Source organism: Herpailurus yagouaroundi, unplaced genomic scaffold, assembly GCF_014898765.1.
Source record: "Herpailurus yagouaroundi ecotype Mexico unplaced genomic scaffold, PumYag 207, whole genome shotgun sequence".
NCBI lineage: Eukaryota > Metazoa > Chordata > Mammalia > Carnivora > Felidae > Herpailurus > Herpailurus yagouaroundi.
Window position 1 is genome coordinate 684,151 of NW_024412438.1, and position 26,348 is coordinate 710,498.

The 26,348-nt window shown below is 45.9% G+C and overlaps 1 long non-coding RNA gene across 1 annotated transcript; it reads left to right on the forward strand.

Moving 5' to 3' along the window:
* Positions 1 to 7,721: 7,721 nt before the first annotated feature.
* LOC121015501 (uncharacterized) lies at positions 7,722 to 22,497 on the forward strand. Its single transcript, XR_005783839.1, has 3 exons — positions 7,722 to 7,836; positions 14,910 to 14,913; positions 22,469 to 22,497. It is a non-coding gene; the product is annotated as an uncharacterized LOC121015501 (long non-coding RNA).
* Positions 22,498 to 26,348: the final 3,851 nt, after the last annotated feature.

A 26,348-nucleotide genomic window follows, 5' to 3' on the forward strand; every position in this document is an offset into this window, starting at 1 on the left:
GGATTTCCTTCTCCAAGGCTTTTCTTCCACCACTCTTTCCCATATCAGTAAATGGCACCATTGTTGTGGGACACGGTCAGGTCTCCTCTACAGGCCCGGAGACCACCCATCGCTCACCATATAATTAATCTTTTTTTTTTTTTCCTTTCTGGTGGAAACAAAAAGAATTAGCCAACTGTAAGTAATCCATTGTTATGAAGGTAAACACATTAAGACCTGGATGCCCCATTCCCAAGGGATAGAAAACGCATTTTGCAGCGGGGTGGGGGAACCAGGCAATGCCTGCATGATTCCTACAAAAGGAAAACAAACATCTTTCTTTGTCCAGAAAGTAAGCTTGTTCCTCAATGTTTTCATTGTAGAATGGAGGAAAGGGCACCGCAGTTCAACTGCTTTCGCTGAGGGAAGAAGTCTGTGATTGGCTGTCCCGGGAAGATAACGGAAGGGAAGAGAAACACTTCCCCCTTTTGAGCAGCCGCCCCCTCCCCCAGTCACACCCACCGGCAGTCCCACACCTTTGGCATGACCTGCGAGAGCCCTACTTACCTCTCCACCCTTTCACAGCATCTCAGCCACACTGGTTTTCATCCGCTCCTGGACTAACGCCAACCCTCTTTCTTGCCTCTGTGCCTTTGCACATTCAGTTCCCTCTACTAGTCTACGCACGCACGCATGCGCACGCACGCACGCATGCGCACGCACACACACAAGCCAGCTCCTAGGCATCCTTCAGGACTCCGCTTCTACATCATGTCTCCAGAGAAGCCTTCTCTGACATATTCTCCATCGCTATTCCCGTGATGTGGTCTCAGAGCCCCGTGTGTTTCTCCAACCGTTGGTACAAATTCAAATTTTATGAGCATTTACGTAATTTTGTGTTTGATGCATCTAATAGATCTCATTGCGTTCAAAGTTCCAAGAGAATGGTGACTGTGTCCCAGGAACCTCACATGGTCCCGAATCTATCGAAGTAGACATTCACTAAATAGTTGTTGAATAAACAAGCAAACAATAGATGGGAAGTAATTTGGTGGCTGGGGGTGGAGGAGGGAATTTAAAGGCTAGAGGAAGGAGGGGCACCTGGGTGACTCAGTCAGTTGAGTGTCTGACTCTTGATTTCAGCCAGGTCATGATCTCACGGTTGATGGGTTCGAGTCCCGCATCAGGCTCTGTGTTGGCAATGTGAAGCCTGCTTGGGATTCTCTCTCCCTCTCTCTCTGCCTGTCCCTCACTTATGCATTCTCTCTCTCTCTCTCTCTCTCTCTCTCTCTCAAAATAAATAAATAAACATTAAAAAAAAAGACTATAGGAAGGGTACAGAATGAATGACAGTAAGATTGTTAGAATACAGGGCAATTCTGATATTGGGTAAACCAGTCAGTTAACTGTAAGCCTCTTGATTTCAGCTCAGATCATGATCTCACTGTTCGTGGGTTCGAGCCCCACATCAGTTCCATGCTGGCAGCATGGAGCCTGCTTTAGGTTCTCTGTCTCTCTTTCTGCCCCTCCCCAGCTTGCACTCTTTCTCAAAATAAATATATAAACTTCAAAAAAATTGTTAGAATACAACGAATTTAGGTGAATGCTGGAAACACCAGAGGGGGTTCCTTGTATACAGAGGGACGGCTCTCCAGTCAAGTCACGCCAGGATGACAAACCCCAATGTCTCTCGTCACAATGCCCTGATCTGCCTCTGAGATCTGAAATTTGAAATCACCACTCTTCCTTGTCCTTATATTTCCCCTACACTCACTGGTGTTTCCTCCCCGCTTCACTCATTTTAAGTCACCAAGACCCTTGGTCCCTATCTGAATAGCCTTCATTCCCTGTCCACAGATCAATAAAGTCATTATCAACACTCTATGTGCTCTCTTCCCTAGCTTTCCATATTGCTGGGCCAGCATCCAATCCAAAGGATTGCCTGTCCTCCATCTTGATTCCCCGGTGCAACCCGCAAAGTCCAGAGGAGAAAGCCCATGAACCATGCAGCACATCACAAAGCCACACAATTCCTCTTTGGACCTTGGCTCTACTCAGTGACGCTTTTACTCCCCCAGCGAATCCAAACTCTCCCAACCTTCAGTATTCACCTATCCAGTGGTTAGGTGCTTAGGTGAATATTTTCAGTATTCACCCGTCCGGTGGTTCTTAACCCTTGACCGCTCACTAGAACCTCATGAGGAGCTTTGAAAACCACCAGTGCAGGAACATCCAGAGATACTGATCTAATTATTCTAGACTGGGATGCAGGTAAGCAGTTTGTTTGTTTGTTTTTAACTCTCTGGGTGACTCCAGTCTACTTAATAGCAGAAACATTTTCCTGTGCATGGAGACTACATTGGGCTGTCTTTGAGAGGAGAGTGATCCTCCTGGGGAGGTAACGTGTTGATCTTCAGGTATTTTAAGAGAACACCAAAGGCATGCTTGCAGACTTGAGAGACTGAGCTAGAGGTCCATAGGCCACTGCCCACTTTCTCTCTCCCTCAGAGCCAGCACAACAGAGAGGAGGAGAAAACAATCTCAGTCGGTGAAGGGTTGAGGAAAGTGAGCATGGGAACCATGACGGGGGTGTTGGGGGCTGGGGAGGAGTCAGTAATGGAGCAAGGAAGGAGAAAAGTAGACCTCGGCATATTTTCTTAAGTCCTACACCAGAAATCACAAACTGGCTGCTGGAGACCAGGATCCTATCTACAGATATTTGGCCCCACAATGCTCTAATTTTGTTGTCGTTGTTATTGCCGTGCTGTGCTCACCACAAGGGTAGCCACCATTTGTCACCGTAGAGCGCCATTACAGCACAATTGACCATATGCTCTATGCCACCCCCTTCATCCCCATGACGTAGTCATTCCACAGCTGGAGGCCTGTATCTCCCACTCCCCTCCACCTTAATTTTAAAATTAGTAACATGAAAAATTGAGGCAATTTACCTGGAGATCCTCATTTCTCACTCTTCCTTAAAAATGTTTTCCAGATACCTGACTACATTGGGACCACATGCCTACAGGGCAACAATGTCTGGTGCTGAGGGACATTTGTCCTGTTCTAAACGGGGCCCACACTCTACACTTCATCCTTGGCCTGGCCTGCCTACCTCAGTCATTTATTTGATCTGCCTGATATCTAGAAACATCTAAGCTTTCAAACGCTGGCCTAAGCCATGAAGCTTTGCCCCGTTCCATATTGGTCAAAGAAGCAAATCAGCAAGTCAGGCAAAGTCATAGTGCCTGATCTCCCTTGCCCACTCCCATCCCCCCCAAACCAATAGTTGGACCCTGTGCGGCTTTTGAACGTTTTCTAAAGCTCTTAGTAAAGAACCACTGAACGTCCACCAGGGTCTAGTGTATCTGTCGATAGGAGGAAGATCGTCACAGATGGACGCAGAACAGAGAGAAGGCAACTTTGTTCCAGAGTCTCAAGGCAGACATCTCATTCTAAACTTCACAGTGATGAGGGGCACCTGGGTGGCTCTGTCAGTTAAGCATCCAACTTCGACTCAGGTCCTGAACTCATAGCTCACGGGTTCGAGCCCCGCATCGGGCTCTGGGCTGACGGCTCAGAGCCTGGAGCCTGCTTCGGATTCTGTGTCTCCCTCTCTCTCTGCCTCTCCCCTGCTCACACTCTGTCTCTCTCTCCTTCAAAATAAATAAATATTTCAAAAAATTTTAAATTTCACAGTGATGAGAATGAGCTGAGAAGTGACTTCTCAACTAGAGAGAGAGAGAGAGGAACTCTGAACCCCTGATTTCCCTCTTCCCAGAGATTACCTAAAGGCACTCCCTGTGGGGAAGAAGGAAGGGGACACTGTTACTGACCTCTGACCACCAGACCATAGCATAAGTGACTATGCCCAAAGCTTTCACTTCCTCCTACTTGGTCCAACACTCTTCTGAAGTTTCCCTCTTAAAAGCACCAATGTCCAGGTACATCCTGGTGCCCCCTGTGGCATTTGACATTACAGAGTCCCCTCCACCCCTAAAGTTTCTCTCTTTGGCTCTCAGTATATCTTGCCATGCTAGCCCTCTCCTCTGTCTTTCTGGCTCCTTCTCACCTCTCCTTGGCTTGGCTTCCCTTACAATTCTTGTCTCATAAATAAATTTGTTTCCCCAGATCCTACTGACTGGATACTTCCTGGATGTCCAATAATCACCTTAAATTCTGCCTCTCTCCCTCCCTTTGTTTCCATAGACTATATATCATAAATACTCCTGGTAACTCCAAGAAAGGAGAAAATCCCTATGAAAGCCCCTCTCAGGATCTAATAACAATCCCAATCATAGGATGAGTTCATGGCCATCTAAAACAGAGGGGAAGGTACCTTAAATGTTGCAGTTCTCACAACAGAGATTGTTGAGAGAAGAAGCGTGCAGGAAAGGAGTCTGCTTCTGACAGAGGGCAGAATATGCTAGTTTGAAAAGGTGTAGTCAGTATTACATTCAGGGTTTACATTCCGAAAACAAAACGCACCTCTTCAACAGCTAATCCGATAGATGATCATATTTACTAAGCAGTTGTTACCTAGTTATTTATTCATTCAGTAAACTTCCCTCTTCCCTGTGGGCCAGGTACTAGGTGCTAACCTTTAACAAGACGGGGCCTCAGTCCTCGGGAATCGCAGGGATAACAGGCGCTAAACAAATGTATAGTAGATTCAGGTAGATAAACACAAATACACGATTACCTCCGCGGTAAGTGCTATAAACGAGTCCTTCAGAGGTACTGGCGGTATCGTTGAGCCCACCAGGCTCTACCACCTCAGGGCCTTTACACCTGCTACTCTCTCCATGCACGTCTTTATCCCCAGGTCCTGGCGTGGCCAGCCCTTTCTCACTATTCATTACAAGGAGGCTTTCTCTGATTTTCCTACCTGTGCTATAGAAAGGGAACTTCTAACCAACTAGATGTTCTACACTTCCATGAAGCTGGGAAGTGCCTTTCTGTTTTTCTTCACCAACTTTTCGTTGCACAGATATAGGTTTGAAGGAGGCAAAGAGTCAGACTCAATCAGGGTTGACAAATCAGATTTAGAACTCAGAGTTCAGAAATAGAATTCACGGAATTGGTGACTTGCCTATATATGGGAGACGAGGAAGAGAAACATGACCGTGATGAGTCAAATACATCAGTGATTGATTGAAATTCAAAAACAAAGAGAAGGAAGTTTGGAGAAGATGATTAATTTAGTCTTGGATGAATTTAAGCTGTCCGAAGGACATCCGAAGTCTCTTCAGTGAACAGTCAGAAATCAAGGACTAGAACAAGAGAGCACAGTCAGGGCTGGAGCTACAGATCCAGAAGCCTTTGGGTGGTGGCCAAAGCCATGGGATTGGGGGGGTGGGGGGCCACCCAGGAAATGTATGTACAAAGAGAACAGAGGAGGACACATTGGGAGCCCTGGGTAACTGAGACGGAAAATCCAAGAGATGACAGCAGAAGGAATTGACAGAGAGAGACAGGAGAACCAAGAGATCTCAGAGTCACAACAGTTCAAGATAAAAGAAGTTCAAAAAAGTGGAAGCGATGACAAATTCTGCAGAAAACTTAAGATAAAAGTTGGGTAAACAGGAGATCATGCATGACCGGACAATGAGTAATTTTAGCTTCGAATCTAATGTTGTAAGACTGGAACGCTGTCATCCTTCCTATTAGAGTCACCTGCTATCCTCGGGTCACTGCCCCCCAACTTCTTGAAGAGTTCAGCTCCTGGCTGACTTGTACGCTCTCCGACCCTACTCCCCTTGAACTTACATCCATGTACATGGTCCTTCCATTAGCCTCACTCTTCAGGTCTCTGACCTCTTCACCTCCAATGAGCTTGTCTTCCACTCCTTTCAGTCCATTAGCCTTTCGGTTCCTCCATCTTGGTTTTCTCCTCTGTCTTCCTGGCTCCCTTTTACCGCTCTTTGGCTTGGTTCCTCTTGTGTGCGATTCCTGCCCCTCAGGCTGATTTGTTTCTCTAGACATAGCTGATTAGACATCTCCTATAGTCATGCTCTAATGCCAAAATCTACAATCTTTCCGTAATCTTAGTTTTAAGCATCCCACTCTCTCTAATCGCCATCTTCTATCTTTCCATTTCACTCCTTCTTTTACCCCAACTCCAACAATCCCTTCACCTCCGTGCCCCAACCAATAGTCCATTGATCCAACTACCTCTCGCTATCTCTCCTGACCCTTGTGGCAACACTCGTCTCCTTACCCAGTTTAATGTCCATAGTAAGTCATTACCACCACTCCCTCTGATACGCCCTCACCTCCCTTGTTCCATTTTGAATTGTACTGCCTGGCCAAAAGCCAATTTAAAAAATCAATACTGCTTAATTCCAACTGGGGCTCATTTGTACCTGAATTGGCACCACTAGCTGGAAAAAAGCATGCAACCATGCTATGACTAGTCTCACTTAAATGTATGATCCTTAACTCCAATGCTGCCGGGCAATTATAACTTTATTTCTCTCGTTCATTCTCTTACTCTCCTGCACGATCAGGAGGTGAGAGCAGACAAGCTGTAGAGGGCATTGCCTTTCAATACTTCTTCCACTGTCCTCACTCTCAGTTTCCTCACTGAAAAGACAGATGCCATCTGAAAAGTATTTCCTCATGCTTCCATTGTAACATCTATCCACCCCCTTTCCTTTGTGTCCTGCTCTGTCTTCTCTTCCTCTCTGCATCTTTCTCCATTCTCCCGTTACTCTGGACGAATTGAACTGTGTCAAGTAAGGGACAGCTTCTCTACTTATGCACTAGAACCTAGCTCCTGTCACCTTCTCGAGGACATTGCCCCGGTAATTCTTCCCGTTTACACTTGACCTCAGCCAAAAGGCCAAGAAGCAATGCAGTTCTTCCCTTTTTTTTTTTTTAATTTTTTTTCAACGTTTATTTTTATTTTGGGGACAGAGAGAGACAGAGCATGAACGGGGGAGGGGCAGAGAGAGAGGGAGACACAGAATCGGAAACAGGCCCCAGGCTCTGAGCCATCAGCCCAGAGCCTGACGCGGGGCTCGAACTCACGGACCGCGAGATCGTGACCTGGCTGAAGTCGGACGCTTAACCGACTGCGCCACCCAGGCGCCCCGCAGTTCTTCCCTTTTAAATCTGCTCTCACAAATTCCCTCTCTGCTAGATCATCGCCCATCAGATTACAAACATGTTATTTCTCCCGACTAATAAAGAAAACAAAACTCTTCTGATCCTACTTCTCTCCCTAGCTACTGTTCTATTTCTCTCTTCATTTACAGCAAAATTCATACTTTTCTCCTCCCACTCTCTTGACCCATTGAAATAGTCCGTCCTCAAAGTACATGACCTATCAGCATCATTCGATTTGGTCCATCCCTCTCTCCTTCTTGACATAGTTCTGAAGTCATCTCCCGGGACACCACACTCTCCTGATTTTCTTCCCACTTCCTTCCCGCCCTCCCAGCTCCCTCACCGGTTCATGCTCATCTTCCCGGGCCCATTAACATTAAATTACTCCAAGGCTCAGCTCTTAGAACACTTCTCTTTTCTATTTCATCTCATTCCAATGATGATCTCATCCACCCTCCTAAATTTACATCCACCGCAGGATGTTGACTCCCAAATGCCTATCTCCAGTCCCCTCGACAGCTAAACTCCATCCTTTACCCAGTTCCCTCAAGACTTCATCTACAACTGAATGTCTTCTAATCACCATCTTATATTTCATTGGTACAAACCCTATCTCTCTTTCTTTGTTTTTTTTTTTGTTTTTTTTTTGTTTTTTTTTTTTTTTTGGCAGCTTTATACCTTTGGTTGACAGTCAGCAATTAGTTCTCGTCCACATTAACAGTCTGTAGATTTTGAAAGTGGTGACAGGTACATAGATAACCAAGGTATAGAGTTTATTTGATGAATCTCCATCCTCATTACATTTTCTGAACAATCACACATGGATATGGTATGGAACATTCCTTATTCCTTTGGCCCAGACAGCTTTTTTTTTTTATTTTTTTGATGTTTATTTATTTTGGAGAGAGAGAGAGAGAGAGACAGAGCGTGAAAAGGCAGAGAAAGAAGGAGACACAGAATCTGAAACAGGCTCCAGGCTCTGAGCCATCAGCACGGAGCCTGATGTGGGGCTCGAACCCACGAACCATGAGATCGTGACCTGAGCCGAAGTCAGATGCTCAGCCCACTGGGCCACCCAGGCACCCCAAGGGTCCAGACAGCTTTGTTGAGCCTGGGGTCGAGGAGCACATTTGGAGTTCCCATCTCCTTCATAGCAAATTTCCAGATCTCTTCGAGTGCCCGAGGGGCACGCTTCTTGAAACCCACTCCATGGATGCGCTTGTGAATGCTGATGGTGCGTTCTCGGGTCACTACCTCGTGGATGGCAGAACGGCCCTTCTTCTCCTCACCACCCTTCTTTGCGGGAGCCAGGCCAGGAGAGAAGTGCGCCAAACCCTCTCTCTTAATCTCTCCCCCCAACCTACTTTTCCCACGGTACTCCCCAGCTCGGTAAACTGCAGCTCCGTCCTTCGGTTCCTCAGGACAAAAATCTCTGCGTCCTTATTTCTCAGACCCCACATCCCACCACTTATCGTGGGTTATCGGTTCTTCCTTCAAAATAGATCCATAACAGGTACTTCACTGCTACCTCCTTGATCTAGGTCACCATCATCTATCATCTGAATGATTGCAACAGCTTCCTAACTAGGCAGGCCCTGCTTCCTTTCTTGCTCTTTTCAATCTATTCTCGACACAGGGGGATCCTTTTTATCCTATTTTTGAACCCATTTCATTTGTTTTTGACAGAGACAGAGACAGAATCTGAAGCAGGTTCCAGGCGCTGAGCTGTCAGCACAGAGCCTGACACGGGGATCAAACCGACAAACCCTGAGATCGTGACCTGAACCGAAGTTGGAGGCTTAACTGACTGAGCCACCCAGGGGCCCCCAGAGTGATCCTTTTAAAATTTCAGACAGAACGTATCACTCCTCTGCTCAAACCCCTCCAACAGTTTTTCAGTTTACTCACAGAAGTTGGGGCCATTAAGATGGTCTAAAAGGCTTGACGTGACTTGACCCTCCTCCTCTCCATTACTTCTCTGACCTCAACTCCTGCTCATCTTTCTCCTCACTCTCAGCTCCAGCCACACTGGCGTTCCGGCCATTCTGAAAACATACCAAACACTCCTACGTGGGGCCTTTACACTTGGCTATTTCCACTTCCTAGAATGAGTGTGGTGAGTAAGAAATCATCAGGGACCTTAGCAGGGGCAGTTTCCTTGACATGATGGGTTGAAACGAGTGAGAAGGTAGTTAAGAAATGTTTGGAAAATGTGGAAATAGAGACTGAGATTGGTGGCTACTATTTCAAGAAGCTCGACTCAGTAGAGAAAGAGAGAAATCAGACGGAGCTAGGGGGTAGATGCAGGGACATGAGAAGGAAGATTTTTGTTCTTCTGGGATTTCTGTGTTGATAGGTGGGGGGTGGGGAGCTTGAATTTGTTTATAGGCTAAAAGGAGGCAGTAGAGGGAGAAGCGAAAGATCCGGTAGAGGATCATCGATCCGGCACAGTCCTGCGAAGAAGATTCGATAGCATCCAACAAATACTACTAAATGATGCTATGTTAAGATATGATGACGCATGAAATCAACATCAAGCGGCACAAATGGATGTGAGCAAGGTTAAAACCACAACTGTAGATTCTGGTTTTAAAGCTGAAAGGAACAAAGAAAGGAGGAAAGGATTGCTTATAGGAAGTTGAGAAACTTCATTATTTTTACAGCCTCTCTTTTCTCAGCATGCAAGAGACTGCAGTCTGTTGTCAGTGAGGGGAAGGTGAGAACGGGGCCTAAAGAAGGTATTTCAGGTCAAAGATCCACGATAATAATTAAAGGGAATAGGAGAGGAAGCTAATGAAACCAGAAGGAAAAGAAAGATCAAGCAGCTCCGAATGCCTACCGGAAACTGACCGCCATTAACTTGTAGAGGATCCGTTCTCTCTAGCCGTGTCATTTTTATCCACTAACCCTCAGCACTCGAGTACAGAATGGCTTGTAGAACCAGCAGGTGGTTGGTGGCTTCAGGGGCAGGGAAAGAGGTCAGGTGTAGTGCTAAGATCCCGGAAACAGCCAGCTGAGTTGTGTATTTCCAACCCATCTGCCTCTAATAGAGAGACAATAAATGCCAAACACTTAATGCCCCAGCTCCCCTACAGCGAGGGGAAGCCATGCGTCGATGAGACATGGCAGAAGTCTACACACGATGCCCTTCTGTTTTCCTTTCTAGTGTCACCAGCACAGTCATGAGGCCTAGAGAGGCAGCAGCCATTTGGTGACCTTGAGGCCACAAGAAGGTGTATAAATCCAGCATAGTAAGGATGTCAGGGCAGAGAGGGGGAAGGAACATGGGTTCCCGATGGCGTTCAGGGCTGCTGTTATCAGCTCTGTTGCCTATGCGGAACAAATTAACCCTTATTTATGTAGGACATGGGTGGTATGTTTTCTGGTCGTTTGCAACCCAATGGGTTCATAACTGAAGGTTAGGTAAGTACCAGGCTAGGTAAGTGTGTTAGTCACGATGCTTTTGGTTGTAAAAAACATTAGGTAAATGTGGAAGCTTCTTTCGTATCCCAGGTGTGGGATACAAAACAGACCAAGCTGCAATTCAGTATTGACCGGAGAGAGCCGCTACGTCAATGATGTCTGTCTCAAGATGGCTCCAAATGATTTCCGTACTGCAAAATGAAGCCAAACTCGGGATGGGGGTGGGGGTAGGGAGAGATATTATAAAATAATATAAGGGGAAAGAAGTGGGAGAGGATTTAATGAGTCATATGGCTGCAACAGCCAAGAGATAGAATTGGCTTCAGGTCCAGGAGCATCCATAGCTCAAATAATATCATGAGAAAAATTATCTCCCTTCATCTCTCAGCTCTGCTTGCCTCTGTTTGACTCGATTCATTCCCAAATCTCTCCAAGTATGCACGACAACTTCCAGCAGCTCTGTTTTTACACATTCCTTAGAGCTCATGACCCCATAAGCTGACCCCGACCCTTTCTCTGACAGTGTCCGTATCAATCCCCAACAAGCATTGCTTGGACAGCCTGGGTCAGGGGCCCACGTCTATATGGTGGAGGTGGTTAGGCTACATGACTACCAGTACCATGTGGAATGGAAGAAGGGTTCCCAAAAGATACAGGTGTTCAGCACACTAAGAAGCAATGGGTCAACTATGGCAGAAAAACAAAGTGAGGCCAGGAAGGAGACGAATAAACTGGGGGAAAAAATGAGTGGGTTATTGGACTAGAGCGATTGACAAGGCTTCTAATTTGTATGGAGAAATGACACAGGAGTTGGAACGATAAAAACTTGCGGTCACACAGTAAGATACAGACGTTCAGTATTTCAGACAGGTAGAACAGTCCTAGATGATAATTGGCAAGGTGTGCGTAGTAGAAAGTAGTAGAAGATGGTGATAGAAATAAAGATCTGAGTCGGAAAAAAAAAAAAAGATCTGAGTCGATGACATTAAGGTGCTAGATCAAGAATCAAGATTATCAAGGATAGATTTATATCTTAAGGCCTTAAACTAGTAAAATATTTACGGTACCTGTGTTCATTACATATTCTTATGTAACAGATTCCCCCTGGGCTCAACCCCGTTGTAGCTTATGACAGAATTTCCTACCTTGTTAAGGCTGCGTATCCACTGAGTTTTTAATTTCGGTGATCGTATGCCTCATGTCTGGAAATTAAATTTTATGAAATCTTGCCTTTTGTTTTACTTTATGTTTTTAATGATTGACTTATAAATATTTTACGATCTGTTATAGGATGTCAACCTATTATTTTAAGTGCTTGAGGGTTCAAATTTTCCCGTTTTAAGTATGCTGAATTTTACTCGTAATGAATTGCTCCCTTGTGTGCTTTGAATTTCCCATCAAAGGAAACATGGGAAGTTGTTTGTCAATGAGTATAGTTTCAATTTTGCAAGGTGAAATAGGTCTAGAGATCTGTTATACAATGTGAATATAGTGAACACTACTGAGTGTATACTTTAAAAGGGTTAAGAGGGTACATTTTATATTATGTATTTTTATTACAATTTAAAATTTTATTTAAAAAAAAACTAGCCATAGAGCGCCTGGGTGGCTCAGTTGGTTAAGCATCTGACTTTGGCTCAGGTCATGATCTCACGTTTCGTGAGTTCGAGCCACGCATCAGGCTCTGTGCTGACAGCTCGGAGCCTGGAGCCTGCTTTGGATTCTGTGTCTCCCTCTCTCTCTGCTCCTCCCCCGCTCATGCTCTGTCTCTCTCTCTCAAAAATGAATAAACTTAAAAAAATTAAAAAAAAAAAAACCTCAGGTGCTCCTGGGTGGCTCAGTTGGTTGAGAGTCTGACTTTTTTTTTTTTTAATTTCTTTTAGACGTTTATTCATTTTTTGAGAGACAGAGAGAGACAGAGCATGAGTGGGGAGGGGCAGAGAGAGAGGGAGACACAGAATCCGAAGCAGGCTCCAGGCTCTGAGCTGTCAGCACAGAGCCCAACGTGGGGCTCAAACTCATGGGCTGCAAGATCATGACCTGAGCTGAAGTCAGACACTTAACTGACTGAGACACCCAGGCGCCCCTGAGCATCCGAGTCTTGATATCAGCTCAGGTCATGATCTCTCAGTTCACGGGATCCAGCCCCCTGTCAAGCTCTGTTCTGACCGTGTGGAGTCTGCTTTGGATTCTTTTCTCCCTCTCTCTCTCCTTCCCCTACTCAGGCATGCTCTTTCTCTCTCTCTCTCTCTCTCTCTCTCTCTCAAAATTAAAAAAAAAAAAGCGTTTTTTTTCCTGATTTGAATATATTTTATTTATTTTTTTAATTTTTTTAATGGCAAACATTTTTAAAAAATAAAAATTCAATAGACATGTCCACCAAGATGAAGTTGGCCTACTTTTCTATTCTTCCCACCAAGTACAATGTAAAACCTGAGACGTCATATATAAAACAAACCTAAGATGCTGAAGGTGGAGAGAAGAAGGCAGACAGGCTAGGGAACCCAGGACCCAAGGAACAACTCAGAGGTGAGTTTCCTGGGTTTTAATTTTCGTTTCATATATCCCAAACTTGGAGCTGAAGAAGTCAGGAACCTAAACACGCCAGTGGGTATAGGCAACTTATACCTGGAAATCACCAACACATGGGTAATACTTTAAGGCATGAGACAAAATGTGGTCCCGTGGAGAGTTAGTATAGATTGAACAGAGGAGAGGCAAAGCGGACTGTTGCCTCTGGAAGAAGAAGACATAATAAAGGAGTCTGACAAGGAGCTGTCAGATAGGCGGGAGAGAAACCATTTACGTGCCAGGCATCGGACTCCTATTATACACAAATTATCTCACTTAATCCTTACAACAGCTCTGTGGTTTAGGCACTATTGTTGTTTACCCTTTACGGATGAAGAAACTGAAGCTTAGGAACTAAATTTCCTGCTCAAGGTCCCACAAAAGAGAGAGGTAGCATTAGGCCTAAAATCCGAGACGAAAGCAAATCCCATGCTTTCCATCAGTACGTAGCAGAATGCAGTGGGGTTTCAAAAGCCTCAGGTGACGACAGTCAGTGTATGGGATAGTCTGGAGAAAGAGTCGGGATGCCAGAAATCGTTACGGTGAGAGAGCTAAGGAATAACTTAGGTGTAAGAGGACCGGGGCTAACCAGGAGGGTAAAAATGGAGGCACAGAGCCTTACCAAGGAAACACTGGGCAGAACTTTAAAACTGATGACACATGGGAAATAAGGTTCTTCAGAGAGGAATCCAAGGCCTCATCTTATGCTTGGTGATTGTGACATTGAGGTAGAAACTTGGTAGGTTGGAGAAGTCAGCTTGAGAGACTAACAGTGTTTCTCCTTTACTCCCTCCACTACCACATTGGCCACACCCTTGACACGACCTTCGTAAGGGTGCTTTCCACACACCAAGCAATTCTGGGACACCAGCTGGGAGCCCCACAATGCAATTCAGTCCTGGCACTACCCAAAGTTCGTGTCACATCCCACAGGGTAAGGGCGCAGTCCCACAGAACTGTCCCCACCCCAGCTCCAGATGCCAATTGAAAGCCCCAGCTTGTCACCCGTACTTCTGACCAATTGACTATCAGTTGAGGTGCCCACGCCGCCCTCACTGAGTTTAATAATTTGCTAAAATGGCTCACAGAACTCAGAGAAACTTAGTTACATTTGCTGGGTTATTATAAAAATATATTACTTATTATAGGAATACAGATGGACTTCCAGACAGGGGAGATACATGAGGGCAAGGAGGTGTGGCGGAAAGGACGTGAAGGTTCCATGCCCTCACCTTGTGTGCTGTCTTCCCAGCACTCCATGTGTTCAGCGGCACGAAAGCTCTCCAAACCCCATACTTGGGAGTTTTTTCTGGAAACTTCACTACATAGGAACGATAGGTCATTAATTCACTCTCCAGCCCCTGCCCCACTCTTGGAGGTTGGTGGTGGGGCTGAAAATTCCAAGTCTCTAATCAAGTCTTGGTCTTTCTGGTGACCATCCCCCATCCTGAAGCTATCCAGAAGCCCACCCAGAGTAATTAGGACCAAAAACCAACCCTATCACCCAGGAAATTCCAGGACTCAGGAGCCCTCTGTCAGGAACTGGGATCAAAGACCAAATATGACAACAAACATGTTCCCAGTGCTCTCCACACTTAGGAAACCACACGGATTTAGGAACTCTGTGTCAGGAACTGAGGGAAGAGACACATATATGTATATATTTTCTGCCATTTCACAGGAGAATCTATGAGTTTGGTTGTAGATAAGTTGAGCATTAGATGAAAGCAGAACATTCAGTGAAAAAGAGTAGCCAGAGGCGTAATGTAGCCAGAGGCATAATTAACTTGTTGTTAATATTCAAACGCACAACTCTGACAAATGAGGAGAGTGGTTACAGATGGGTTTTTATTAAATAAAAATGAGATAGTAAATCCTAACTTAAGGAACAAAGTGATTTGCATCGATGCATTTTTTCCAGATAACTGAAGTTTACATTGTCAAGTAACTTTTTTGTTATAAACATTTTTTACAGAAATAAGTCTAGAATATTTCATTGGCACCCTTCCTCTTAAATAGACGATAGTAACTATCATTTCACCGCCTCTTGATTAATCATGTTTGTCATTATAGCTATGAATTACAGTAGTCTCTTCGGTTCTTCTATAATCTCCTAACCTCCAGGAGGAACAGTAGTTACTTCTTGTGTCGTAGAGCCTGTCTCTTATCAACCAGTCCCTTCTAATCTGTTGTTGCATTTTTGCTGTGGTCTGAGAAATACAATTACCATCAGTTCCATATGAATTAAGAGTTGGTGGCTCTGATGGTTGACCTCCCACCCCGGGCTTTGGGACAAAGACATGGTGGCCGCCATTTTGATGGGTTAGCTCCTCTCTGTGTCCAGTTTCTACTGGCCTGGTAATCGGTTGTTGGAAGTTTCTGGTAAGCTGGCGATCTTCCATAACACTTTTTGCTGGCATAACTTTGGGAACTTGCTTTTAGCACTGTCACATGACAAAACTAAAACTAAAAACGGGTTGGATGTCCTTTGTTCAAAGGCAAGTGGTCCAGGGATGGGGGAGCAGTTGGAGACTCTTCCTGAGGCATTTTGGCCAGAGCGAGTTTTATAGAGCGTTAGAAAAGGCAACGTGGAAACAGGCATGATTGGCTAGGAGGTCTGAGACTTCCCAATAAGGCTAATGGTCCTCTTTTCTAGGGTCAGGTAAGCTAGCCAAAGCTGAATTAGAGGATCTCGATTGGTGTATGCGAGGTTTCCTTGACAGGTGTTTCCCGAAGGCGCAGGCTGACTTGGGTTTAGATTTGTGACGTGGGCCAGGCCACTGGGAAGGGGGCGGGGGGCACTCATTTTGTGGGTCCCGCCACACAAACCAACTTCATCAGTACACATTGTCGGGCATCCCTGTTGTCGAGAGAGAAATGAGGATCAGAGTGGCCCCTCTAAATTGGAATAGCTCTTCATGTATCCAGTCTCCAAAGAAAATCATCAAGCTTCATTCATCTCTTTGTGTCATGCTGATTCATTTAAACTATTTTTACAATGAAGTGTTTTTTAAATGCCTTAACCAAATGTCTCTAAGTCCTGTAGCCTTCTAGGGTCACCCTTTTATTTACTGTCGAAATAGGACAAGCCCATCCTACCTCTGCAAACTACCCCTCTTTGTGAGGAGGGCGGGGAGGCAGGGAGCCCCTGATGGACTGGGAGGGGCTTGGAGCTGGGGCTTTGGAGTCCCCACCCCTAGTGTCACCTCCCCTCCAATAGCTGTGTCCCTCTCCCCGCCACTTGGTCACCAGCGTGGCCCCTGACCCTCGAAGCGCCACCAAACACGAGTCTGTGTGACTATCACTCCCTCGCATGTTGGAATAACCGTCGAGGCCTGAGGCAGCCGCCCTGCCGCCGCCCACATCCCCACCCCCTCATGACATCGGCCAGCCGAAGGGGACGAGGCTCACGTCCCTGGAAATGCTCCACAGCATGTCCAGTCACCCGAGCCCCATCCCCAGGCCAACCCTGGGCTCTGTGCCAGTTTTCTCGCTCCTCATTCTTTATCCTATAAAGGCATCCTGCCTCCCACCCCATTTTGCAGGGCTCCGAACGAAGACTGCCCGCTTCATGAAGTGTTAGATAACGTTTGTCTCATCGAAATGGTCTTTTCAACCGTTTTTTAAAACACTTAATGATTTGGGGCTCCTGGGTGGCTCATTGGGTTAAGCAGCCTGACTCTTGGTTTCAGCTCAGGTCATGATCTCACAGTTCGTGGGATTGAGCCCCGCATCTGGCTCTGCCCTGAAAGCACAGAGCCTGCGTAGGATTCTCTCTCCCTGTCTCTCTGCCCCTCCACCACTAGTGCTCTCTCACTCTCTCTGTCAAAATAGATAAGCCTTAAAAAAATAAAAAAATAAAAAAAAACACTTAACGATTTGAGGGAAAGGGCCAGAGTACACAGAACAGCACAGAATAAGAAACAAATTAAAACTGAGTCCTTCAACCTTAGCTTGTACTACAAAGCTGTGATCATCAAGACAGTAACAGACACATAGACACGTAGACCAAAGGAATAGAACAGAGAACCTGGAATCGGACCCACAAATCTATGGCCAACTAAAAGCTATGGCCAACAAAGCAGGAAAGAGCATCCAATGGAAAAAAGACAGTCTCTTTAGCAAATGGTGCTGGGAGAACTGGACAGCAACATGCAGAAAAATGAAACTGGGCCACTTTCTTACACCAGACACAAAAATAAACTCAAACTGGGTGAAAGACCTAAGCGTGAGACAGGAAACCTTCAAAACCCTCGAGGAGAAAGCAGGCAACAACCTCTTTGACCTCAGCCGCAGCAATTTCTTGCTCGACGTGTCTCAAAGGCAAGGGAATTAAAAGCAAAAATGAACTGTTGGGACCTCACCAAGATAAAAAGTTGCTGCACAGCGAAGGAAACAATCGACAAAACTAAAAGGCAACCGACAGAGTAGGAAAAGATATTTGCAAGTGACATATCAGATAAAGGGTTAGTATCCAAAATCTATAAAGAACTTCTCAAACTCAACACCTGAGAAACAAATAATCCAGGGAAGAAATGGGCAGAAGACATGAACAGATACTTTCCCCAAGATGACATCCAGATGGCCAACAGATACATGAAAAGATGCTCAACCTCACTTCTCATCAGGGAAATACAAATCAAAACCACACTCAGATATCACCTCACGCCAGTGGCCAAAATGAACAAGTCAGGAGACTACAGATGCTGGCGAGGATATGGAGAAACAGGAACCCTCTTGCACTGTTGGTGGGAACGCAAACTGGTGCAGCCGCTCTGGAAAACAGTGTGGAGGTTCCTCAAAAAATGAAAAATAGAACTACCCTACGACCCCGCAATAGCACTGCTAGGAATTCACCCAAGGGGTCCAGGAGTGCTGATGCATAGGGGCACATGCACCCCCATGTTTATAGAAGCGCTTTCAACAATAGCCAAATTATGGAAAGAGCCTAAATGCCCATCAACATGAATGGATAAAGAAGATGTGGTTTATACATACAATGGAATACTACTTGGTGGCGAGAAAGAATGAAATCCTGCTATTTGCAACAATGTGGATGGAACTGGACGGTATTCTGCTAAGTGAAATAAGTCAGAGAAGGACAGATATCATATGTTTTCACTCATACGGGGAATTTGAGAAACTTAACAGAAGACCACGGGGGAAGGGAAGGGGGAAAAAATAGTGTCAAACAGAGAGGGAGGGAAGCAAACCATAAGAGACTCTTAATACAGAGAACAAACTGAGGGTTGATGGGGGGTGCGGGGAGGGGAAATGGGTGATGGGCACTGAGGAGGGCACTTGTTGGGATGAGCACTGGGCGTCGTAGGTAAGCGACGAATCACGGGAATCTACTCCCGAAACCAAGAGCACCCTGTATACACTCTATGTCAGCCAACTTGACAATAAATTATATTTTAAAAAATAATAACTAATAAAATAAAATAAAATAAATAAAATAAAATAAATAAAATAAAATAAATAAAATAAAATAAAATAAAATAAAATAAAATAAAATAAAATAACATTGAGTCCTTCAAATCACTGCCCTCGGAATCCCTCGGCCATCCGTGGAGACTTTCTCCCTGGTGACGTTCTCCTTAGGCTCTAGTGTCTTCTTGGGAGCTCTGACTTCTTGGAAAGTGGCCTTCTTGGGAGCTCTGACTCAGTCTCTCCCTGCTCCTCTCGCAAAGTCCCAGAGCCCACAAGCCAGAGGCTGCTCATACAGGTTCACATAAGTCAACCGGTAAAATTTCGGGAATTTTGCAAACCCGTTGCTCAACACAACCGCTGTGAGCGACCGAAAGGTACCAGCTGGCATTTAAATACATTCGTTTTTGAAAAGGTCGTAAGTAGTCAAAGGGCATCGCTTCCTAATTATTTGGCTACACGTTGCCACTCTATGGCCCGGCGCTGACTTACGTCTATGGTACCCGTAGGGTGGAAATAGCGTAGGAAGGTGTGCGTGTCTACGCAAAGGCTACCAGAGGCCAGGGCTGGGTGGGGGGTGTTTGTTGTTGTTGTTATTGGACAGGTGGTTGTTAAACTTCCTGGCACCCCCCCTCCCCTCCTCCCCCCTCCCTGCTCCCTGGAACACACCTGTGATTCCAACTGCAGCCCAATTTAAGCTCCTCTTGACCCAAGTTCCCTTTTCAGAGCAGCCACCAGGGCCCAGAGCTGAACACAGGCGCCTCCCGAGGAGCTGGAGGACCTTCCACCTCTCAGATGGATTTTTCCATCTGTAACGTTTGCACCTGCTGCTGCGGGTTGTCTACACGGTGCGTTTATGAATCTTTGATGAATCCTGTCTCCTCACAGCAAACACAGAACACAAGCATTTGGTTTCAAGATGGCTTGCGAAAAACGCGTGAGAGAAGACCGCCGGGAAGCTGTCAGGACTTTGGAAAAACTGAATCTCCCTCACAGGAGGGAGTTGGGAGGGGACTGTGTTGTTGTTGTTGCTGGGGGGGGGTGGAAATCCTAAAAGCAAAGCGAATGGAAACACAGCTCTCTGTGAGGGGGAGAGTAAGAGGGAGGGGAGCGCCCCAGTCTATGGTTTATGAGTCATTTCCTGTTTGAATTCTTCCTGTTTGTCCTTGGTTTTTCCGCAAGTAAGCAAGTAACCGTTGAGGCTTGACCTTGCACCATCACCTCGCCTCCCAGGGCACGATCAACACAGTCCTGGTGATCGGCAAAGAGCAGGGGACTCTGAGGCACTTTGATGTTCAGAGCTACTTGCGGGGGGGGGGGGGGAGTGCAGAAATGACTTCTCAGTTTGCAAACTTTCCGGTGGCTGTGAGCCTCTATTTGATCGAACGTGGAGATATGGGCTCCAGATCAGCCCCAGCCTGGACACCTTCTGCCTCTCTCTCTCTCTGTCTCTCTGTCTCCATCTCCCTCTCTCTCCTTTCTTCCTTCCTTCTCTCTGTCTTCCCCTCTTCCTTTCCCTGCCTCTCCCTCTCTCTTCCTGACCTGTGCCTCTCCCCCCACTGCCTCTTTTCTTCCTTTTTGCTTGGCCGTTGCTCTCAGTACTTCAGATGCACCTCGATGGGGGGGGGGGGGGGCTCTATCACAGGGAGAGAAAAAAGGAGTCTGAACATGCGATTTTGAGGCTCCTAACTGAACTACCGCTCGTCCTGGGAGGCGTGGGAAAGACACAGATAAGACAAAGGAGACAAACACTGTTCCTTTGAAAGAGGAAATGTAAAAACGAAACTTACAGCCCTGTTTACCTTTTTCCAAAATAACATCAGAGTACTGGCATCTGAGAAGAATAATAGTTCTGCCGCTGTGTGGCTGCTTTCTTTTGAAGTGTTCTTTGCAGTAGCTGGAAAGAGCTTGGGCTTTGTTGTGGGACCACACGGGGGGGGGGGGGGGCGGCCCCCCCGCAGGCTGTGTGACCCGTGTGGCGGTGTGACCCTCCTGGGCTGCCAAGCCGGTGTCCTCAAGGCCCCCGCATTCAGGCTGTCAGTGGCCAGCGTGGTCCTGATTGGTGGCTGACTGTGTGGCGTCCCTTGCTGAATGAGTCTAGTCGATCCCGATTCGGCAGTGCGCATAAAGGACCGACTGGAGCCGAGTGTGGACGTTCAATAAATTTTAGCTCCGTCGATTCTTTTCCTACCCAGACACCCCCAAACATTTTCACCAACACAGTTCTGTTAGGAAGCAGTAAAAAATATACGTAATATATTACCATGATGTTCCGCAGCTTCTGTAACGGAAAGCAGAGACCCAGAGGTGAGTGGGCTAAGAGCCCCAATGGTGACTCAGACACACCGACACCTGACCACGGCTCCTCACACCCAACTCAGACCATTGATGGCAAGACTCGAGGCCTCCCTGGTAGTCAGTTAACAGTTTTAAAGTGGAAAGAGCACAGACTTGGGAGTCGGAAAAATCTGCGTTCAGACTCTATCCCTGTCACTTCCTATCTGTATGGCCGTGAACAAGTCACATAGCCTCACTAAACCTGTTTCCCCACCTGGGCAATGGGACCAATGTGCCTCAATGTTTCAGTGGGATCACGTATGTGTGAAAAGAACTTAAAATGGGGATTCTTTCTTTTTCAATGTGGGCTAAGTCTCAAGAAGCGTAAATAAAACAATAGTTGCTAAACTCGGCACACGTTACAGAGCTGGCCCACTTTTTCGGGAACCTACAAAGACGACGCACAGAGGCTGGCTTTGTGGCCCTTAGCACCTCCCTCCTATCGGGAGCCGACACCGAAGAGGAAGAAAAGAAAAAACTTCTGCAAAGAACCCACGTTCTTCACAGCATGGGGCAGACGACGTGCCCTCACCTCAAGCCGGTTGGATGGCCGCCACGGAACCATACGTGGCAGATCCCTTAGAGTGACACGTGTCCTCGAGAGTTTGGAGTGTGTAAGGACTGTGAAGAGAGGTTGAGGTTAGGTGAGCTTAAGGCCACAGAGCACAGGACTGACCACCCGCAGACAGTGGCACAAATGTAGGAGCGTTTCCTCAGACAAGACATCAGCTCCCGGAGGTGGTGTTGACCTGGAGCCAGCTTGAAAGCTCATCACATTGGGGCACCTGGGTGGCTCTGTTAAGCACCCGACTTCACGGCTCGTGGGTTCGAGCCCCGCATCGGGCTCTGGGCTGACAGCTCAGAGCCTGGAGCCTGCTTCAGATTCTGTCTCCCTCTCTCTTTCTGCCCCTCCCCTGCTCATGCTCCGTGTGTGTGTGTGTGTGTGTGTGTGTGTGTGTGTGTCTGTCTGTCAAAAATAAATAAACATTAAGAAAATAAGAAAGAAAGCTCATCCCTCCGTAGAGGTCCCCCATGACCAACTTTGGGAGGCTCAGCCCTGAGAGTTGAAGTTCAAACCAGCCAATCAGATAAGAGGCATCACCCACAGCATCCCAGGAATTACAGGTAAAAGATTCCCAGCAGGGGAATCTTGGAAAGCTTTACAGAATAGTCAGTAATGTCAATCTGCCCCAATCCGGGTCACAGGGATAGAAAGATGGGCTCCAACCTCCATCCTACACCCTTTGTCAATACAATGCCCTCTTTCGCTGCATTGTCCTTATGGTCACCTTTGGCTCTAAACTCTTGCTTCTGCTAAATTAGTGCACTTTATGAATCATTGGAGCAGCAGTGTGTATTTCCCTATTCCCTACCACCTTAAACCCAGAAAAGATCCGGATCATTTCCAGAATGTCTGCCTACAGAGCCCCACTTACACAAAGCTGTTGCATGGATAGAACATTTTCACTGTAAGGAAGGTTTTTAGGGGGTGAGGGGCCTGGCTGACTCATTTGGTGGAGCGTGCAACTCTTGATCTCGGGGTTGTAAGTTTGAGCCCCACGTTGGGTGTAGAGATTACTTTAAAAAAATAAATCTTTGGGGCACCTGGTTGGCTCAGTCGGTTGAGCACCAGACTTCAGTTCAGGTCATGATCTCATGGCTAATGAGTTTAAGCCCCGCGTCGGGCTCTGTGCTGACAGCTCAGAGCCTAGAACTTGCTTCAGATCCTCTGTCGTCCTCTCTCTTTGCCCCTTCCCCACTCGTGCTCTGTCTCTCTCTCTCTCTCTCAAAAATAAAGACACATTAAATAAATAAGCAAATAGATAGATAGATAGATAGATAAAGTCTTTTAAAAAAGAAAGGATTTTGGAAGAAAGGTTGGTTTACACTGAAGCAACAGACTCAGCTATTATTTTTATCTTCCCAGAAAGCATTTCCATCCCCATCCTTCTGGTAATAGACCCTTCCCCTACCCCAGGCAAAAATGTAGTCACATGACCTGCGTTGGATGATCGGCGCCCTGTTCCACTGGTACTGATGATTGGCACAAGGAATGGACATAGAATCCAAACAAGGCTAATTAGAACATGTCTCTGGAATTGTTACATGCATGCTGGGACCCCCTTCCCCACAAAAAGCTCTCTCTTTATGGTTGCTGAGTTGGGTCTGGCATCAACCAGGCTTCTTGCCTCATGGTCAAGTCCTGTCTGCGGTAGGAAAGAAGGAATTCAAAGAGGAAGAGAGTCAAAGAGAGGAGCAAGGCCAGAAAAGAAGGAAGGGGAGAAGGAGAAAAAGAGAGAGAGAGAAAGAGAGAGAAAGATCAGGTGCTGTTAACCCAAGACTCCGCTTAATTCTCTGCAGCACTGGTTTCCGCCATTGTTCCTTAGTTGCTACAAACCCACCTAGTATCTTTCCAAACTCTGTAACCCACTAAGATCCCTTTTTAAAAACGATTTTTTTTTTAACGTTTATTTATTTTTGAGGCGGAGAGAACAGAGCATGAACGGGGGAGGGTCAGAGAGAGGGAGACACAGAATCTGAAACCGGCTCCAGGCTCTGAGCTGTCAGCACAGAGCCCGACGCGGGGCTCGAACTCACAGACTGAGAGATCATGACCTGAGCCGAAGTCGGACGCTTAACCGACTGAGCCACCCAGGCGCCCCTAAGATCCCTTTTTAAATTTAAGCTTCTTTGAATTGGATTTGTGTCACCTTCAAACATAAGAAGCCTAATGAATACAGCAAAAACCTTCCAATTAACGCTGGGTATCTCAGGCCTTAAAAAGCCCTTTTCCTACTCCACCCCCAGAATGTTCACGCCATGCAGGTCTCAGTTTTGTACATTTCTTATCGCTCCACTCCCTTTCCTTGCTCTTCCCCTTCTGCCTTCTCATTTCTGTTGCCTCCTAGAACCAAAAGTAAACTCCTTCCTTTTTGTAGGCCAAACAGTTCGACCACTTTTTTCATTTCATTTCATTCGGTCCTGAAATCCATAACCTCAGATCATATCCTTTACCCTAAGTGGTTTATCAAGGCATTTTCCTAAATACAGTTCAACACACACACACACACACACACACACGCACACACGCATAGAGACTTGGGCCATTTGTTGGCTATTAGGAAAAAATCCAAATCAGATATTCCGTAACAACTTTTTGGACGATTGGCCAGGTAAATTACTTAAGTCTTCTCATCTACAAAATTACACATCAGAGCTAAAGAGGCCATACAGTTGAGCTATCCTAACCCCTTTAATAAACTTAGAGAAGTTAAGTAACTCATCCAGTACCAAAAAGGACTTAGTAGTGTTATCAGGGCTCCTGATTCATTGTCCAGGGCCCCAGGTCACCAGGCAAAAGAACAAGACCTTATGACTTTGACAAGGGTCATAACATAGGCTGGTTTAGGTTTGCACATTCAGTGGTCAGAAGGCACCTCCCAGCTACGGTCCCTCAACTATAAACGACATAAGACAGACCACCAGTTCTCAAACACTTTTCAATCTGGAACTTCTTCTTTTTTCTTTTTTTTTTTTTTTAATTTTTTTTTTCAACGTTTATTTATTTTTGGGACAGAGAGAGACAGAGCATGAACGGGGGAGGGGCAGAGAGAGAGGGAGACACAGAATCGGAAACAGGCTCCAGGCTCTGAGCCATCAGCCCAGAGTGTGACGCAGGGCTCGAACTCACGGACCGCGAGATCGTGACCTAGCTGAAGTCGGACGCTTAACCGACTGCGCCACCCAGGCGCCCCTGGAACTTCTTCTTTAAATGAAATCGTATACTGATTGCAAATAAAAGCAAAATATAATCATAATCATAATCATAATCAATACATTAGTTCAAATGCTTCGAGAATCAAGGTGCCAAAGATATATACTCTCCAGGCCATGATGCAGATCTGACCCTTGGGAAAAAGAGAAGAAAGAAAGAAGGACTGAGTAGAGTCTCAGACTGCTATACAGTTCTATGAAAGTTCCATCCGGGCTGATGAGTCCTCAGGCCAAAGTCACCCATCAGAGGTATCTGCACCTCCATTAGCATTCATATCACATTCAGTCCATGGCTAGGGGCAGCCCATCAGCCCATGAAAAGGGGGGCTTTAGGACAAACACAATGTTGTGTTCAGAGCACGCTGCTGGAGTCATCTATCAATTAGGCTTTCTACAACAAAAGATCTGAGTGTGTGCTTCCATGGCTCCCTCCAAAGGAAAAAAAAAATTTAAACAGAGTTGCATTTGGTTCTTTTCTCTATCTTCCACTTCTCTCCTTATTGTATTTGCATGGAAATAAATGGGAGATACAGGAAAGAACCAGATGGGAAGCTATAAAGTTGAAAAATACAATATCTGATTGGACAATTCACTAGCTGGGCCTGACAGTTGTAAAAGAAACGATCAGCAAACTTGGTGGCCTAGTAGGAGAAACCATGCAAACCAAAAAGGAGAGAGAAAATACTCTTTTAAAAAAAGAGAGGGGCGGGGTGGGGGGGGGGAGAAGGAAGCCCCTCAGTGAAGTATGGCTGTTAAGCAGCACAGCACGAATGTAATCAGAGACCAGAGAAGGGGATGGCTGAGAAATATTCCAAGGAAAATGATCTAAAATACTTCACATTTGCTACAACGATCAACTCACAGAATCCAAGAAGCTCAATGAACCACAAGCAAGAGAAACATAAAAACCACCCAAGTAATTTCATAACCAAATTGTTGGAAGCCAGTGATAAAAAGAAAATACAAAATGTACACAAAGAAAAAGGAACATTACAAACAAGAAAAAAAAGATAAGAATTATCGCAGTCTTCCAGTAAAAAAAAATTTTTTTTGAAGTGCAAGCCAACAAACAACATCTTTAAAGTGTCTCAAAACAAAACAAAACAAAAACACTAAATCTAGACCTCTATCCTGAGAAAAATACAGTTCAGAAAAGAAAGCAAAATATAGACTTTTTAGGAAGAATAAAAAGGTTAGAAGAATTCATGGCTGGAAGAACTAAACAACAAGAAATGTCTTTTTTTTACTTTAAATGTTTATTTATTTTTGAGAGAGAGACAGAGACAGAGCATGAGCAGGGGAGGGGCAGAGAGAGAGAGGGAGACACAGAATCGAAAGCAGGCTCCAGGCTCTGAGCTGTCAGCACAGAGCCCGACACAGGGCCCAAACCCATGAACCACGAGATCATGACCTGAGCCGAAGTCAGATGCTTAACTGAGTGAGCCACCCAGGTACCCCAACAACAAGAAATATTAAAAGAAGTTCTTGGGGCACCTGGATGGCTCAGTCAGTTGAGTGTCCAACTCTTCATTTCAGATCAAGTCATGATCCTAGGGTCACACGAGGGTTGAGCCCCGTTTTGGGCTCTGTGCATGGAGCCTGCTTGAGATTCTCTCTCCCTCTGCCCCTCTCCCCTGCTCCTGCTCCCTCTCGCTCTCTCTCTAAAATAAAATAAATAACAAATTTAAAAAGACATTCTTAAGGCTAAATACAAAGATTCCAGA